We start from the raw sequence: 14,742 nt of genomic DNA, 5'->3' as shown, positions 1-14,742 counted from the left end.
GGATCAAGTTTTACATAGGAATATATAGAGAAAACCTTTAAAAATCTTCTTCTCAAAAACTATTAGGCCAGGAAAGCTCAAATTTGATTGGAAGCATCCTCAGATAGTGTAGATTCAAGTTTGTTCAAACAATAGTCCCCCCATTTGGGGGATAAATTTTTATACAGGAATACATAGAGAAAATCTTTAAAAAAATTATTTTTAAAAACTTTTTGGTCCAAAAACCTCAAATTGGTGTGTAACCATCTTCAGATAATGTAAATTTTAATTGGTTCAAATCATGGTCCCTAGGAGTAAGGCGGGGCCACAATGGGGGATAAATTTTTATAGATAGAGAAAATCTTTAAAAATCTTCTTCTCAAAACTAATAGGCCAGGAAAAGCCCTTATTTGAGTGGAAGCATCCTCAGATCATATAGATTCAAGTTTGTTTAAATTAATAGTCCAGGGGTAGGGTGAGGCCACGATTGGGGAAGGATTTTTACATAGGAATATATAGAGAAAATCTTTAAAAATCTTCTTTTTAAAGACTATTTGGCCAGAAAAGCTTAAACTTGTGTAGAGGCATCCTCGGTTAGTGTAAATTAAAGTTTGTAAAATCACAGTCCCTAGTGGTAGGGCGGGGCCGTGATGGCGGTTTGAATTTTTACATAGGAATACATAGAGAAAATCTTGAAAATATTCTGGGAAAGTTTTCGGTCAAAAACTCACTATTTTGAGTAAAAGCACAGGATATGCAGATTTAAGTTTGATGAAACCATGATTCCCTAGAGAAAAGTGGGGCCATGAAATTGTTGGGGGTGGGGGGTGGGGGGTATTATAGGAATAGAGAAAAATCTTCTTACAGATACAACAACAAAAGGGGCTTGGTATTTACCAAAAAAAAGAGGTGGATTAAAATTGCTCTTCAAGGATACTGAATCTCCACATCAAACCAAAAATGTTCCGAAGGATTATCTGAGGAATTTGGTATTGCATTGTTAATTGAGATAACATATGCTTTAGTTCCTTTTAATCCATTGTTACCATCTAAGGCTCTCATCAAGTATGAGGCAGAAAGAATATCATTTCCCTCATTCAGAAATCAAGAAACATGCATTTGACAGGAACCCGTTTTGAGGCTACAAAGATCTTTCCCAGACTGTGCTCCACTGAGGTAGAACTCCTTGATGGTAATAGGAAAATGACTGTGATTCTGACTGAAAAAGGAGGTGAGTGGTGTACACTGATAGCAACCAGCATTGTTTGTCTTTATGAAGATCTCTTTTAGGTTTGGAAACTGCATTGATAGAGTAAAAAAGGTTTTTAATACTTTGAGCAGAAGAACACAAACCTTGAATACTATTTGCAAAAATATGGATGTATGTGTTCAAGTCAAGATGCTCTGACGAGATGCTAGATGTCCGTTTATGGCCATTCTTCTTGGTAATTAAACATGAAATACGCCATCTAATGTCCTTTTTCCAAAGAAGCCTAATTGTGTTTCCTTATACTGAAGGGGTAGAAACTTCATGGTCCTATCCATCACAAGAAGTATTGCTTTTGTTGCCTTGGTGCATTCATGCTGCAATTCCTCCATCAAATCCTCAGATGGTATTCTTACTGTTTTAGTGGCTTGAGTGATGCCCTTAAAGTTTGCGAGTTAAATCTCCATTTGAGCGAATGTCTGAATGGTCTTGATCACAGTTCCTTAAAAAGGTGTGTCTGTCGGATAACTCAGGGCAAACATTGTACAATAATCATTGCATAAGAAAGTTTTATTGAAATAGCTTTTCACATAAAATTTCAAGTGCTGATTATAGATGTTAATCATATCAATCATAGTGTTTTTTTCTTCATATCCAACCCATGTTCCCCAAGTCTTGTTACAACCGTCTGTAAGGACTCCATGACATTCATTCCAAGTTCTGTCGCATTGTCAAGTCCATGCATTACTTTCCCTTTCGATGCACAACAGGATCTCAGGATTCTGTACAAAGAGTTTGGAACTTTGTTGGTTTGTTCGTTTGTTTCTAGGTAGTGTGCAATAATTCTAGCATTCATAGCATTTCTGATGACTTTCGAAATTTGTTGTTTTTCCCACTTAACAAATGAAGTTGCATGGTACCAAAACTAAATAATCTAGAAAATAGAGGGCATAGATACATATTTCAGGAAGTGAAGCTATTTGGTCTGGTCTGGTATTCTGTATATCTTTGGCGGATTAAGTATCTGTCCTGGTCCTATTACTGAAGCATGTTTTCAAGCAGCATCAATTTTTAGTTGTTTCAGTGGTAGTACAAAATGATAAAGCTTTTCCTTTGAAAAGTTTTCTCGCAAATAATGACATGATTTGCAGCTGTTTGTCTGTTGTGGCATAATATGCTTCTATCAACTGTTATGTGACTTTGTCTGTTACTTCACTTTTAATTGCAGAGGTAATTGGATGGAGGGATTTTGGAGAGAATTATGTCCTTTTGTCCTGGGGTTATGATGGAGAGAACTATCATAGCAGCTACTTTGGCCTTGCTGATGCAGTAACGCTTTGCAGTCTTTGCTAATTCAGAATACGGTCTGGTAATGATAAGGTTAGACTTTTTTTCATATTTTTGCATTATGAATCTTGATTTTTCATGATTCTATAGTCCTATTTCTTTTTTCTTCATGAAATTAATTAAATCTCGTATTAAGCCTGTTTCTCTCTCTGTAGTTCCTTTCTCTTAATTCGTCTATGTTTTTGCTCATTCATGTACTTTTCTGTTCCCTTTTCTGGTTTTCCTCTTTGGTTCAAATGTACTGTATGACTTGTTGATGTATCATCACCGGCTTTGCTTTCATTTAACCTTCTTTCCTTTTTAGTGAAACTGGCCATGGATGCATTAGAGGAGAGAGTCAATGTTGAATATACAATAGGATCTTTGCCTTGTATGTCATTGATCTTATTTTTATTTTATTGTGATCTTTAAGATTTTTGAACATTATTTAATCATTTTAATTATTGTTTAATATCACAAAAACCAATTTTACTGTCTATGATTTGAATTTATGAAAAAAGAGACAATGAAAATCAAACAATCATGACGTTAATGTTTTCTAAAAGTCGAAAAACTATCAGAAATTGACGAATTTTGTATAATCATATGTTGCTTGGCATAATGAAACACTTATTGCATGATTTTTCTGGAAATGTGATGATTTATTTCCCCTAGAAAATCAAATTAAAATGTTTTTGACAGCATTGCTGCATTCTTAAATCATGCATGTGCATGTAAGAATTTAAAAGAACGTGGCCCAGTCGGTGAGTTTGATTGTCCTTTGAATGAATGGTATTGAAAGTGGTGACGGAAAGTTATTGTTGTATTGTTATAATAACAGATGTAAACAATTTTAATTTAGAAATATATATTTATTTATTATGCTAACCTTGCATATATTTTCATTATGTTTAAACAAGATTAAGCTGAACATGAGTATTTTTTTCCAGACATTTATTTTAATGCATTTTTATACAAGAGAGGCGTTAACAGCGGAGAAAGTACATGAACAATTGAAATAAATCATATATTCTTGGACGGGTGCTGTTGATTTAAAAAAAAGGTTAGAAATAATTACTTACTATGAACACATTCTTTATTTCTTTTACTTTATAACAGGACAGTATTGCTAGATTATGTTATTTTCATAAAAGAAAACGAAGCACAATTCCAGTTACATTTTTTCCATTTTAAAGACAGAATACAGACTAGAGTTTCACCAACTCTAGTCAACATACCAGTTCAATAAATGTTTACATTTTAATCCTCAAAGGTACAAGATGGTCGCATATTCCCCTGAAAATGAATGTCTGAAATGTCACAAAATAAAGTAAAGCTTTTCTTTGCACAGAATACATAAAACTTCAACATCTATGTATGATTACTTTATTGGATGAGCACAGGGGTAATTGTTATGTTGGCGGCTAAAAAAAACATTTTCTGTTTTTTAAAACTGAAAAATGAAAAAAGGAGGAAAAATAAAGATGGAAAATTTTCCTCCGATTACAATCTACAAGGATAATTAGATAGATTAGAGCTTTAATATGCGATTTCATTAAAGGAATGAATTCAATATTTATTTGTTTTATACGATATGAAATGGTTTGGTTCAGTTTACTCTTTATAAACCGCGAATTGAATTTATTCATTTAACTTTTTTTACTCTTCATTGTTTATAAAAACGGCACCTTTGAAATGACGTAAAATTGTACAAAATTCAAACGTAACGTCAGGCGTATTGATATGTTTTTGACGTTAGTCTTACTATGACGTAGGCAACATTCTTAATACGATATAAAATAAATTTAAAACATCAGAAAGCGCGTTACAACCAGAATTAAATTATTTGATGTTAATGTGTTGCTTACGGCGACTGCGTTTAACATATTTTCTATTGAAAAATTTCATGTGAAAATTTTTGGACAAGTTTATTATCAAGTCATTATTCCTTGAAAAAAAATAGTACAGAAATGCATAATTTATCATTGTACACACCTTTGATGCAATATGTGTATTTTCAGGAATTTTAAAGAGTTTTGTTTTAAACAGCATGTTTTGAAGACACTTGTGCCTTCTTGAGAAAATTTTAAAATGTTTGTTTTATTGTTTAAACAATTTTTCAGTGTAAAGAAAAAACCCCAAATTGTTTTACAAGACAGGACATGTAATTGTGTTGATTGTTTAGAAATCATTCTTACAAAGCTATCAATATTATATATTGAAAATTTATCAATACTCCAGAAAGTAAAGGATGTACAATTTCTTTTTTTTTTCTATTTGCAGGTTGAAAGGGAGGTAACTGCTTTTGTTGTTTGGAGAGAGAAATGCCAAAAAGAGTTATTTTTCGTAGAATTTGTATGAAATTAACTGTACATTATTTTCATTAAATTAAACAAAATGCGTGTAATTATTGGTTTTCATTTTATACATTGATAATACTGTTTACAAAAAAAGAAGTTTAAAGGATGTTACGTATTTTATACGTCATTCTTACACTATCATTTTGGTTATATCAAATTAATTTGTCACTTTTTAATGAATTTCGGCAAAAAATCTAGAAATCTAATATAAAAAATCAACATCTATTGTTTAGTGCATTTAAAGATATCCATAATATTTTAGATATAGAATTTTTTGATTAACTTGAATTCCATTAACATATTTCACATGTATGATAAAAACTCTTTTTAAAAGGGAGCAACTCACGATTAAATCTCGATTTATTTAAATCAAAATTTCAAATTGAATGATTAGTATAGATAACATGGGTAAATTGTTGATGCTTGAACAAAACTTGAATGTCAAATATTAAGTTACAAGCTCATCACACAGTTCAAAATCATGCGTTTTGCAAACAAAGTCTTGTTACTGTATGTGCTGTATAAGTGTACATGTCAATCAAATCTTGCTTTCTATTATTAATTATACTGTTAATGAAAAAACGGAAGCGTTTTTTTGTTTGCCATTACCTATATGGTTTAAGATAGTATAATTTCTTCACAGTACACTATTTGTAAACAAAAAACATGACTCGGGCTTTGTTTACATAAGATTGAATGCTAATCTCCGGATCTCACTTGTAACTTGATTTCTAACCTTCACATGTTCATCATTTAAAATGCCCAAGTAAACCATAAATAATTATTATATCAAGAACGCGGGGTATAAAATTGATGCGCCCTAAAATGTCGACGCTACATCTTTGTCAATTCGTACGCAAGTACGGAGTTACTGCGAGAATTCGATACAACATTTGACAACGTCAGAAATAAATTTCTGTATTTACTTCATTTAAAGTCTGCAAAGTAATAAAAGCTTGAATTTATAAACGACCAATTCGGCATTTTAAAATATAAACATGTATACAAGAAACAGACATTGCTTCACGTTTCATATAATTTCGTCGATGCCCAATAACAGGGACGCCTATTTCTGTCCGATATTAACCTGAACACATCAAATTAATAAATGTTAGCTAGCTATAAATGCTTAAGAATTCATACTTTAAAAAAATAACTCCGAGTGGTTTAACTATAAACGATATAAACTCCCTAAAGGAATTATTTATTTCCAGATCGTGTTTACATGTATCGCCGAACGAATCGCTCGAATAATGATAATTATGCTCAGTTATACGTGATAACAAAATAATTTGATAACAATATGTGACTAAACAGTTCCTCAATAAGTACATCGAAGTTATTTATCTGTTTTTGATGCATAAATATAATAAAATCAAACATCGAATCACTTACCTGTTTGTTTACGTTATTGTGTCCATCCCGCGTACGATTTAATTTTACCGTAGCACAGGTAAGTAAGTTATCCCGCTTGAAAAATATTCGGTTTTAAGATTTAACTATTCATTTTGAGTACTACATTAATTGATAAAATCATTTAATTCTTAAATTTCGTTTCATTTAACTTGCATTCCTATATTTTGAAGGTATGGGATAGGATAGGATAGGATAGAGCTTATTTGCAGGATAGGATGCAGGATACAGGATAGGATAGGATAGTTTTGTCAACTTTCACGATAGCAGCACTGTATAAATACACATTTCTTTGTGTAAAATTGGCAAGGCATACAGTTTTTACATTTTCTTTTATGTTAGTTTTTATTTCCTTTCCTACAAAATTTCAGATTATTGTAACGTCATAAGTGCTCATTGAAGATTCCTCTATGGAACAACGGTATACTCTAGAATTTTATTAAAAATTCAAAATATTTTCATCAGTAATATGCTTAACGCGTTTCATTTTTATGAATTGAATGAATTGAATGACCGATTTTCTTTTAAGATAGAATTAACACGAATGTACACAACATACGCATTTAAAACTAAAACCAGCTACCTTAAGATGTGAAATATATATGAGCATTTACTGGTATGTTCTCGCGCATATACGGATTTCTTAATGTTTGCCTCATAAGAACTTGCTTTCTAATATTCTAGTTTTAAAAAATGCCTCATTTTCCTCATACCTCATTTCTTTTTTCTTTGTTACACCATGCTGGATGGATACGGTATTTCAAATTATCATTTAAGAAGACAATATAAAATAACCAGTAAAGGGGGATCACTCCTTCGCAGTTTTACCTTGTTCGTTTAAATCAAAGGGGCGTTCAATATATAATGTTACTTATCAGATTACATAATATACAGGGATCAGTTGATAACTGAATTTATTTTCACGCATGGTTTGGTTCATATCCTACTTATCTGACCGTGTTTCATCAACGAACACTCCTTTGAGTAGCTGATATTCAACCCCTACTCGAGACACGGTATGAAAATATGACTGGTAACTCATCATATAATAAAGCTGAACTTTGAGGCTACATAAAAAGTTCCTATTTTGAGGTTTTAGGTGTTTGGTTTACTTTTGCAGTTTGTGTATTATCAACATAGACGATTTGCATTCATAAAACCAGGATCATTGCTTTTGCATAAAATGACATTTAAATCAAATAAGAAAGAAACAGCAAAAATATCCTCACATTCAAGATTTATAAAATCTTGTATACTTTATGAATAATAAGCAAATGTATAGAACAAAAACTTTTAGGTTTACAAAATTCTGAAAAGCATTAAATGAAGTAAAGACTGAACACAGCATTGAGTGGCTAAAGCAAACGTCTTTACATGGCAGTTTCTTGACAGATTGGAAGTCCACGACTAGAAATGTCGATACATAGAGCTCTATCATTCTGTTCTACAAAGTACACATCAATGGTAGGAGAGATACTTTGTCCTCCTTCAAAATACCCCCGAAATAATCCATTCTCCACTCCTAAAACACAAGTAAAAAAGTGAAAAGTGGCAAATACTAAACAAAGAAATTTAAAGAGGTAAATTCTAAAACATATGTAATATTAATTGAATTTTAATTTATGTACAATTAATATCAAATGTTTTCAACTGACAAAAAATAATTACAATTTGTTTGGAAATCTGAAAATCGTTCAGACTTTCCAGGCGTTTGTTGTTTTTCTCTATCACGCTTAAGAGTAAATCCTGGAAAAATGAAAAAATAAAGAAAGTTTTAAATAACCCAAATTAAATCTATAATACGAATGTGTTTAACTGTTCTTAATTCTAGTTCTGTACTATATATATATAGGATCTCATGATTGGCGATGGTATAATTATGATTTTTCTCCAACGAGTTGTGTGTTTTCTATCCCCGAGCCTTGGCATTGGATAAAAATCATGTACCATCTCAAATCATGAGAGATTCTTCTTATCACATGTTTTACCACATATTTTGTTAACCTCAACCTTGTTTGTAAAAAATATTATTGTGAGCAACACAACATATCTACTACAAGACGTCAACAACTTTTAAAGTCATGGAAAAAAGTTCATTGTAGTATAACAAACAAACATTTCGTTTTCGAACAAATTTTTATATATTCATGAAAAAAAAAAAATAAAAAAAATAAAACTGCATTAAATGTTTCATACTTGCAACCCAACACCTTTCTACAGTGTTCAACTGATTCAGAATTATTTTTGCACTGTTTTCATTTTACATTAATCAACCGCCCAAACATACGAAATGTTTCATTATGACGTCACGCTGGGTAAGAATACACAGTGTAACATCAAAAATTTATTACATGAGTAATGCTCGCCGTATTTTGAGCTAAACATGTGACAAAAACTAGTATGTACTGTTTTATGATAGGAAGATCTAAATGGGCATATTAGGGACTTCATCAAATAAAATAGTTCACTTATTTATAAAGTTACAAGCATGACACAGATGCAGTTGTTTGTTGTACTATGTGAACAAGGTTCTTCCTTTTTTGTGTGCACAGGCTATGGCTTGTATAATGTTTGTTAAAATTTCCTTCTTGCAAGGTATAAATGAACATAACTAAAAATTTTCCAGCGTTTACTACGTCTTTTTTGTGTAAAGTATGCATTTAACAATCTTTAAATAGTGACAGGGTTCAGTTCTTGTCTGAATGGCAAAGAGTTTTGAGTTTTGGTATATCCTTTGTAACACGACAACTAAATTTAGAAACTTGGTTGTCTCTTAGAATGGAAAATAAAATATAAAAAATATACGCCTAAGCTAGCTGTTACCATTCCCTCTTTCCTAATTGTGATGGCAGTCAATAAAGTATAATATCGACATAATATCGATAAAAGAATAAAGTATAATATCGACATAATATCGATAAAAGAAAATTAAATAAGAATTCCTTTTTAGTAGTAATCGCAAAATAGACGCACATTAAGTCTATCAAATTAACAATGAATTTATAATAAATAGAATTATAGTTCAAATGTGTTCCCCAATGACCAATTCGTACAGTAAATATCTATCTATCTTCAGTGTTTTATTATGTCTCTTCTTATCTTATTTTTATGAAGGTACGGTAATATATCTTTTTTCATAATCTTACATCATAGTTATACGAAAACGGATCGAAAGTTATACTGAAAACAGATACTCTACCTTACAACATGGCTATTCAAAGTTTAAATGTACGTAGGTATTAATTACATACCTTTTTAAAAGGAAACATACATGTACAATCATGTTCAAAATTTGGAACCGATTGCTTAGTCGATCAGTCGCATATATGTGACCTGTGAAGCAATGGTCGTGAGTTTCAGAGACGCTAGTTCAATATAGTTAGTAATGGAGGCGCATAATAATAAAATCAGACTTCATAAAAGTGCGGATTTCACAATGGAAGGATTTGTCTGTACACATCTAGATAAGTAAGTAAAGATCGCCAGGAAAGTATATGTCCTTATCAATTGTACCAACGTTGATATCAGTCTACCAAGTTTCTGATTAACATTACAAGTGATTCAAACATAATACAGTTTCTTAATGTGGAAACGTGAATTCAAAACAAATAAAACTGTTGTGAGTATATACTGTTTCCAATATAGGATATTTGAAACTACACTTACGGAATAAGGCATATTTGATTCCATTAAAATTAATTTTGAAGAAAGTTGATTGTAGTTGAGTGAAGAGCCAAAAAAACGAAATTTAAAAAACTGAATGGGGGATTTTTTTTATTATATATTTTAATAAGTTATTCAGAAAGAAAAATGATACCTCAATGCGCATGTGCAGAAAAGGAAATGTGCAGTGAATTGGCAGATATTCAAGTTTTCGTGTTTCTTTGGCAGAGCTAGTCGCTTGTCGGAAAAGCCCGAAAAGTTACAATTGCCAGCAATTGCAAACTTGACTATCATTTTCTTAACAATAACAAATTTAAAAAAAAATTATTGAATGCATATCATGCTTATATTAGAGTAACAGATGATAATAAGTATTTATTAGTTAAATTTAAGATGATTTGTATATCCTCAAAACAAGCAATAAACATGGCGGCTCTCGTGTTTTCAACAAACGCAACTATTGATAATGAAAACAGAAATGTAAAACCTAAATCACAAAACAATGATATATGGGAATCAAGATAGCTATGTTAAGATATGCTGATGCAAAATGCTACAAATTGCATAATGAATATTAATTTACAAGTCCATAGTTTTGCCATACATTAAAGTCCAACTTACTATTGCAAAGTCTCTTCGTTTACGTAAGCCCAGATAGTTAAAACAAAACTGAAATGGTTTTGTTAAGAATTCAAAAAATCTTTTGATTTTCTCCATATTTCCAGTTGGACTACGATGTCTGATCAGGGGTATCAACACTTCCCCGGTTGTTATCCCGCCTTTTTGCGAAAACACGTGACCTATTTAAATGACTCCGATTGGTCAATGAAAAAATGTTCTCCTTATTTCTTTTTCTGAACATCACATGAATGCTCGTTTTCTAAACCCATTAAAAACCATGCTGAATGTGTTCCACATATGGTTACAAACCGATTACGTTGAAGCATTTTTTGAATGTAGATTCTTTGATATTCATTTATTTAACAACTTTGCAGAGGGACGTAAAATACAGAGAATGTAACTAAAATGGAGCTATATACTAGATGCATATGAATTATTTATAAGAAATCTAAACTTTGTTTGATTATATCATAATTACAATAGAACCATTTAACAAGAAATTGGACATTCGGTAGGATGTAGCTATCTTTTTACTTGCATCAAAACACGATAAAAATGACGCTGGTTTCAAGTGAAATATACGCAGATTGTTTAGTCTTAGCTTAAAAGTCAGAAAAGTATTTGTTGATTTCAAAGCCATGACTGGGAGGCCAGCAGTGAAATAGACAGGCCTACGTCACATTGCTGTTTGATACAACTACCCAAAGACCAATCTCTTGTTAAAATAGTTCTAATAATCAACATCTATTCTAGAGAAATCCAGTGCTGTACTTTGTCTCTTTTAGCTAGTGCTTTTCTTTAACATTTGATTGTATATTCTAGGAGCAGTTCTGGATAAGATGTGTTGAACAAAGCGGTATCCTAGGACGAAAATGCGACTTAAAGTGAAATATGTTAAAAATGATGGAATCAAGATAGCATACAAATATGCGTAAGCTTTGTGTGAGCTTTTTAAATTAAACCACATAATATTATTGCATTACTAAGTGTTTGTCAATTTTATTTGCCTCAAAAGCATGGTTCACTTGTTTGATAAATATTTTTACCAGAAATATGTATTGTATTTGTTAGATATACTTATTTTCTATTGTAGTTGATTAAAATTTTTCAAATAATGACATCATAGCTTATTTAAATTCAATTTTATTTTGTAGTACCATCGCAATAGTATCTTATCTTATTAAAATGATAAGGCCTACCTGAGGTGCTAAAAGCATTATTTGTGATGGTACAAGAGATATGTATGATAGAAATAAAAGGTATGTAAGTGATAAATGAAAATTAAAAATAAGGTTTGCACATCAAGCTTTCTAAGGAAGCTTATCCTAATTTAAGTTAAGAACTGGTGTGCTAAAATAAAAAAAAAATCAACATTCAGCCTCAAAAGATATTTGTCAAGATTTAAAATAAATCACCATTTTGTGCAAATTTTGTTGATGTTTGGTCTTCCTGATATAAACAGAAGGTTCAATTTAACTTATTCTTCAGTATGTCCTAAACAATACATATTCAATAATTTCTCACATATGTGAGCATATTTCTCTCGGATGGCAACACTTAACCCAGATTTTAATGTATAATCAGTTCCAGTTTCTTCTGCTTTCTTTTAAAAGTGATTTTCTATTGCTAGATGTTTTTAAGGATAGCAGACCTCACATACTGTTTCCAGCAATAGGGATATCAATCACCGGGTGCTCCTGATCCTTATCCTGGTACGTTCCTCCTCTATTTGATTTTAAATATTTGTTTGGGTTTGGCATTCTGACACATACTTGTCCAACATCAATTGCATAAGATTGAAATTCTTCTAACACCTTTAAAGCAATAAGGTACATTTGTAAACTTTGATTATTATGGCAAATACATTGGTAATTATTGTCACAGAGACTATATAGCAAATGTATATGTAATTTAAACGACTGAGACAAAATAGATAGCATGCCTTCTTTATGTTATTGAACTCAACCGTATAATAGTAAAGATTTATCAATTTTGTAAGCTAACATTTACTTCGAAACTATTCATTTCTGCAGCATTAAGATGCTGATTCTTAAAATTTTTATCTCGGTATGACGTCCACAACCAATCTGATATGCCCTTCAAGGATACTGAATCTACATCAAATCTAAAAATGTTCAGAAGGATTATCTGAGGAATTTGGGATTGCATTGTTAATGGAGATAACATATGCTTAAGTTCCTTTTAATCCATTGTTACCATCTAAGGCTCTCATCAAGTATGAGGCAGAAAGATTATCATTTTCCTCATTCAGAAATCTAGCAACATGCATTTGACAGGAACTAGTTTTGAGGCTACAAAGATCTTTTCCAGACTGTGCTTCACTGAGGTAGAACTCCTTGATGGTAATAGGAAAATGACCGTGATTCTGACTGAAAAAGGAGGTGAGTGGTGTACACTGATAGCAACCAGCATTGTTTGTCTTCATGTAGATCTCTTTTAGGTTTGGAAACTGCATTGATAGAGTAAAAAAAGGTTCTAATACTTTGAACAGAAGAACGCAAACCTTGCATACTATTCGCAAAATTATTGATGTATGTGTTCAAGTCAAGATGCTTTGACGAGATGCTAGCTGTCCGTTATGGCCATTCTTCTTGGTAATTAAACGTGAAATACGCCAACTAATGCCCCTTTTCCAAAGAAGTCTGATTGTAATTTCTTGTACTGAAGAGGTAGAAACTTAATGGTCCTATCCATCACAAGAAGTCGCTGATTGGTTCATGGTCTTGATCTTGCAAAGTTACCGTGCACGGTTTCGAGAAAATGAGTCTTGTAATCCTTGATGGCTTTTGTTGCCATGGTGCATTCATGCTGCAATTCCTCCATCAAATCCTCAGATGGTATTCCGACTGTTTTATTGGCTTCAGTGATGCCTTTTAAGTCTGTGAGTTAAATCGCCATTTGAGCAAATGTCTGAATGGTTTTGATCACAGTTCCTTAAAAAGATGTGTCAGTCGGATCACTCAGGGCAAACATTGTACAATAATCATTGCATGAGAAAGTTCTATTGAAATAGCTTTTCATACAAAATTTCAAGTGCTGATTATAGATGTTGGTCATATCAATCAAAGTGTTTTTCTTCATATCCAACCCATGTTCCTCAAGTCTTGTTACAACCGTCTGTAAGGACTCAGTGACATTCATTCCAAGTTCTGTCGTATTGTCAAGTCCATGCATTACTTTCCCTTTCGATGCGCGACATGATCTCAGGATTCTGTACAGATTAAAAATGCACGGCTAAAAGTTTGGAACTTTGTTGGTTTGTTCGTTTGTTTCTAGGTAGTGTGTAATGATTCTAGCACTCATAGCATTTTTGATGACTTTCGAAATTTATTGTTTTTCCCACTTAACAAATGAAGTTGCATTGTACCAAAACCAAATAATCTAAGAAATAGAGGGCATAGATACATATTTCAGGAAGTGTAACTATTTGGTCTGGTCTAGTATTCTGTATATCTTTGGCGGATTAAGTATCTGTCCTGGTCCTGTTACTGAAGCATGTTTTCAAGCAGCATCAATTTTTAGTTGTGTCAGTGGTAGTATAAACTGAAGAAGCTTTTCCTTCGTAAAGTTTCTCGCAAATAATGACATGATTTACAGCTATTTTTGTGTATTGTGGCATAATATGCCTCTATCAACTGGTATGTGACTTTGTCTGTTACTTCACTTTTAATTGCAGAGGTAATGGGATGGACCAATTTTAGAGAGAATGGTGTCCTCTTGTCCTGGGGTCATGATGGGCAGAACTATCATAGCAGCTTCTTTGGCCTTGCTGATGCAGTAACGCTTTGCAGACCTTGCTTATTCAGACCACGATCTGGTAATCGTGTTCATATTTTTGCAATATCAATCTTGATTATTCATGATTCTATAGTGCTATTTCTTTGTTCTTCATGAAATTAATTATTCTCGTATCAAGCCTGTTTTTCTCTCTGTAGTTCTTTTCTCTTAATTTGTTCATGTTTTTGCTCATTATGTACTTTTCAGTCCCCATTTCTGGTTTTGCCTTTTGGTGCAAATGTACTGTATGACTTGTTAATGTATCATCACCGACCTTGCTTTCATTTTACCTTCTTTCTTTTTTAGTGAAACTGGCCATGGGTGCATAAGAGGAGAGAGTCAATGTTGGATATACAATAGGATCTTTGCCTTGTA

At 32.1% G+C, this 14,742-nt stretch overlaps 2 long non-coding RNA genes and 2 pseudogenes across 2 annotated transcripts; 1 reads left to right on the top strand and 3 right to left on the bottom strand.

The window, feature by feature from the left end:
* Positions 1-805: 805 nt before the first annotated feature.
* LOC128192300 (uncharacterized) lies at positions 806-2,565 on the bottom strand (annotated as a pseudogene).
* Positions 2,566-2,572: 7 nt separating this feature from the next.
* On the top strand, positions 2,573-4,913 carry LOC128192305 (uncharacterized). The gene is made up of 3 exons (XR_008244525.1): positions 2,573-2,903; positions 3,215-3,276; positions 3,463-4,913. It is a non-coding gene; the product is annotated as an uncharacterized LOC128192305 (long non-coding RNA).
* A 2,589-nt stretch (positions 4,914-7,502) lies between these two features.
* Positions 7,503-9,751, bottom strand: LOC128192307 (uncharacterized). The gene is made up of 3 exons (XR_008244526.1): positions 9,537-9,751; positions 7,954-8,031; positions 7,503-7,807 (listed from the first exon to the last, which is right to left on the bottom strand). It is a non-coding gene; the product is annotated as an uncharacterized LOC128192307 (long non-coding RNA).
* A 3,227-nt stretch (positions 9,752-12,978) lies between these two features.
* On the bottom strand, positions 12,979-14,401 carry LOC128192301 (uncharacterized; annotated as a pseudogene).
* Between the last annotated feature and the right edge of the window lie 341 nt (positions 14,402-14,742).

Source organism: Crassostrea angulata, chromosome 7 (genome assembly GCF_025612915.1).
Source record: "Crassostrea angulata isolate pt1a10 chromosome 7, ASM2561291v2, whole genome shotgun sequence".
Taxonomy (NCBI): Eukaryota; Metazoa; Mollusca; class Bivalvia; order Ostreida; family Ostreidae; genus Magallana; species Magallana angulata.
The sequence above is the reverse complement of the archived record's forward strand: the minus strand, read 5'-3'. Positions and strand labels throughout refer to the sequence as shown.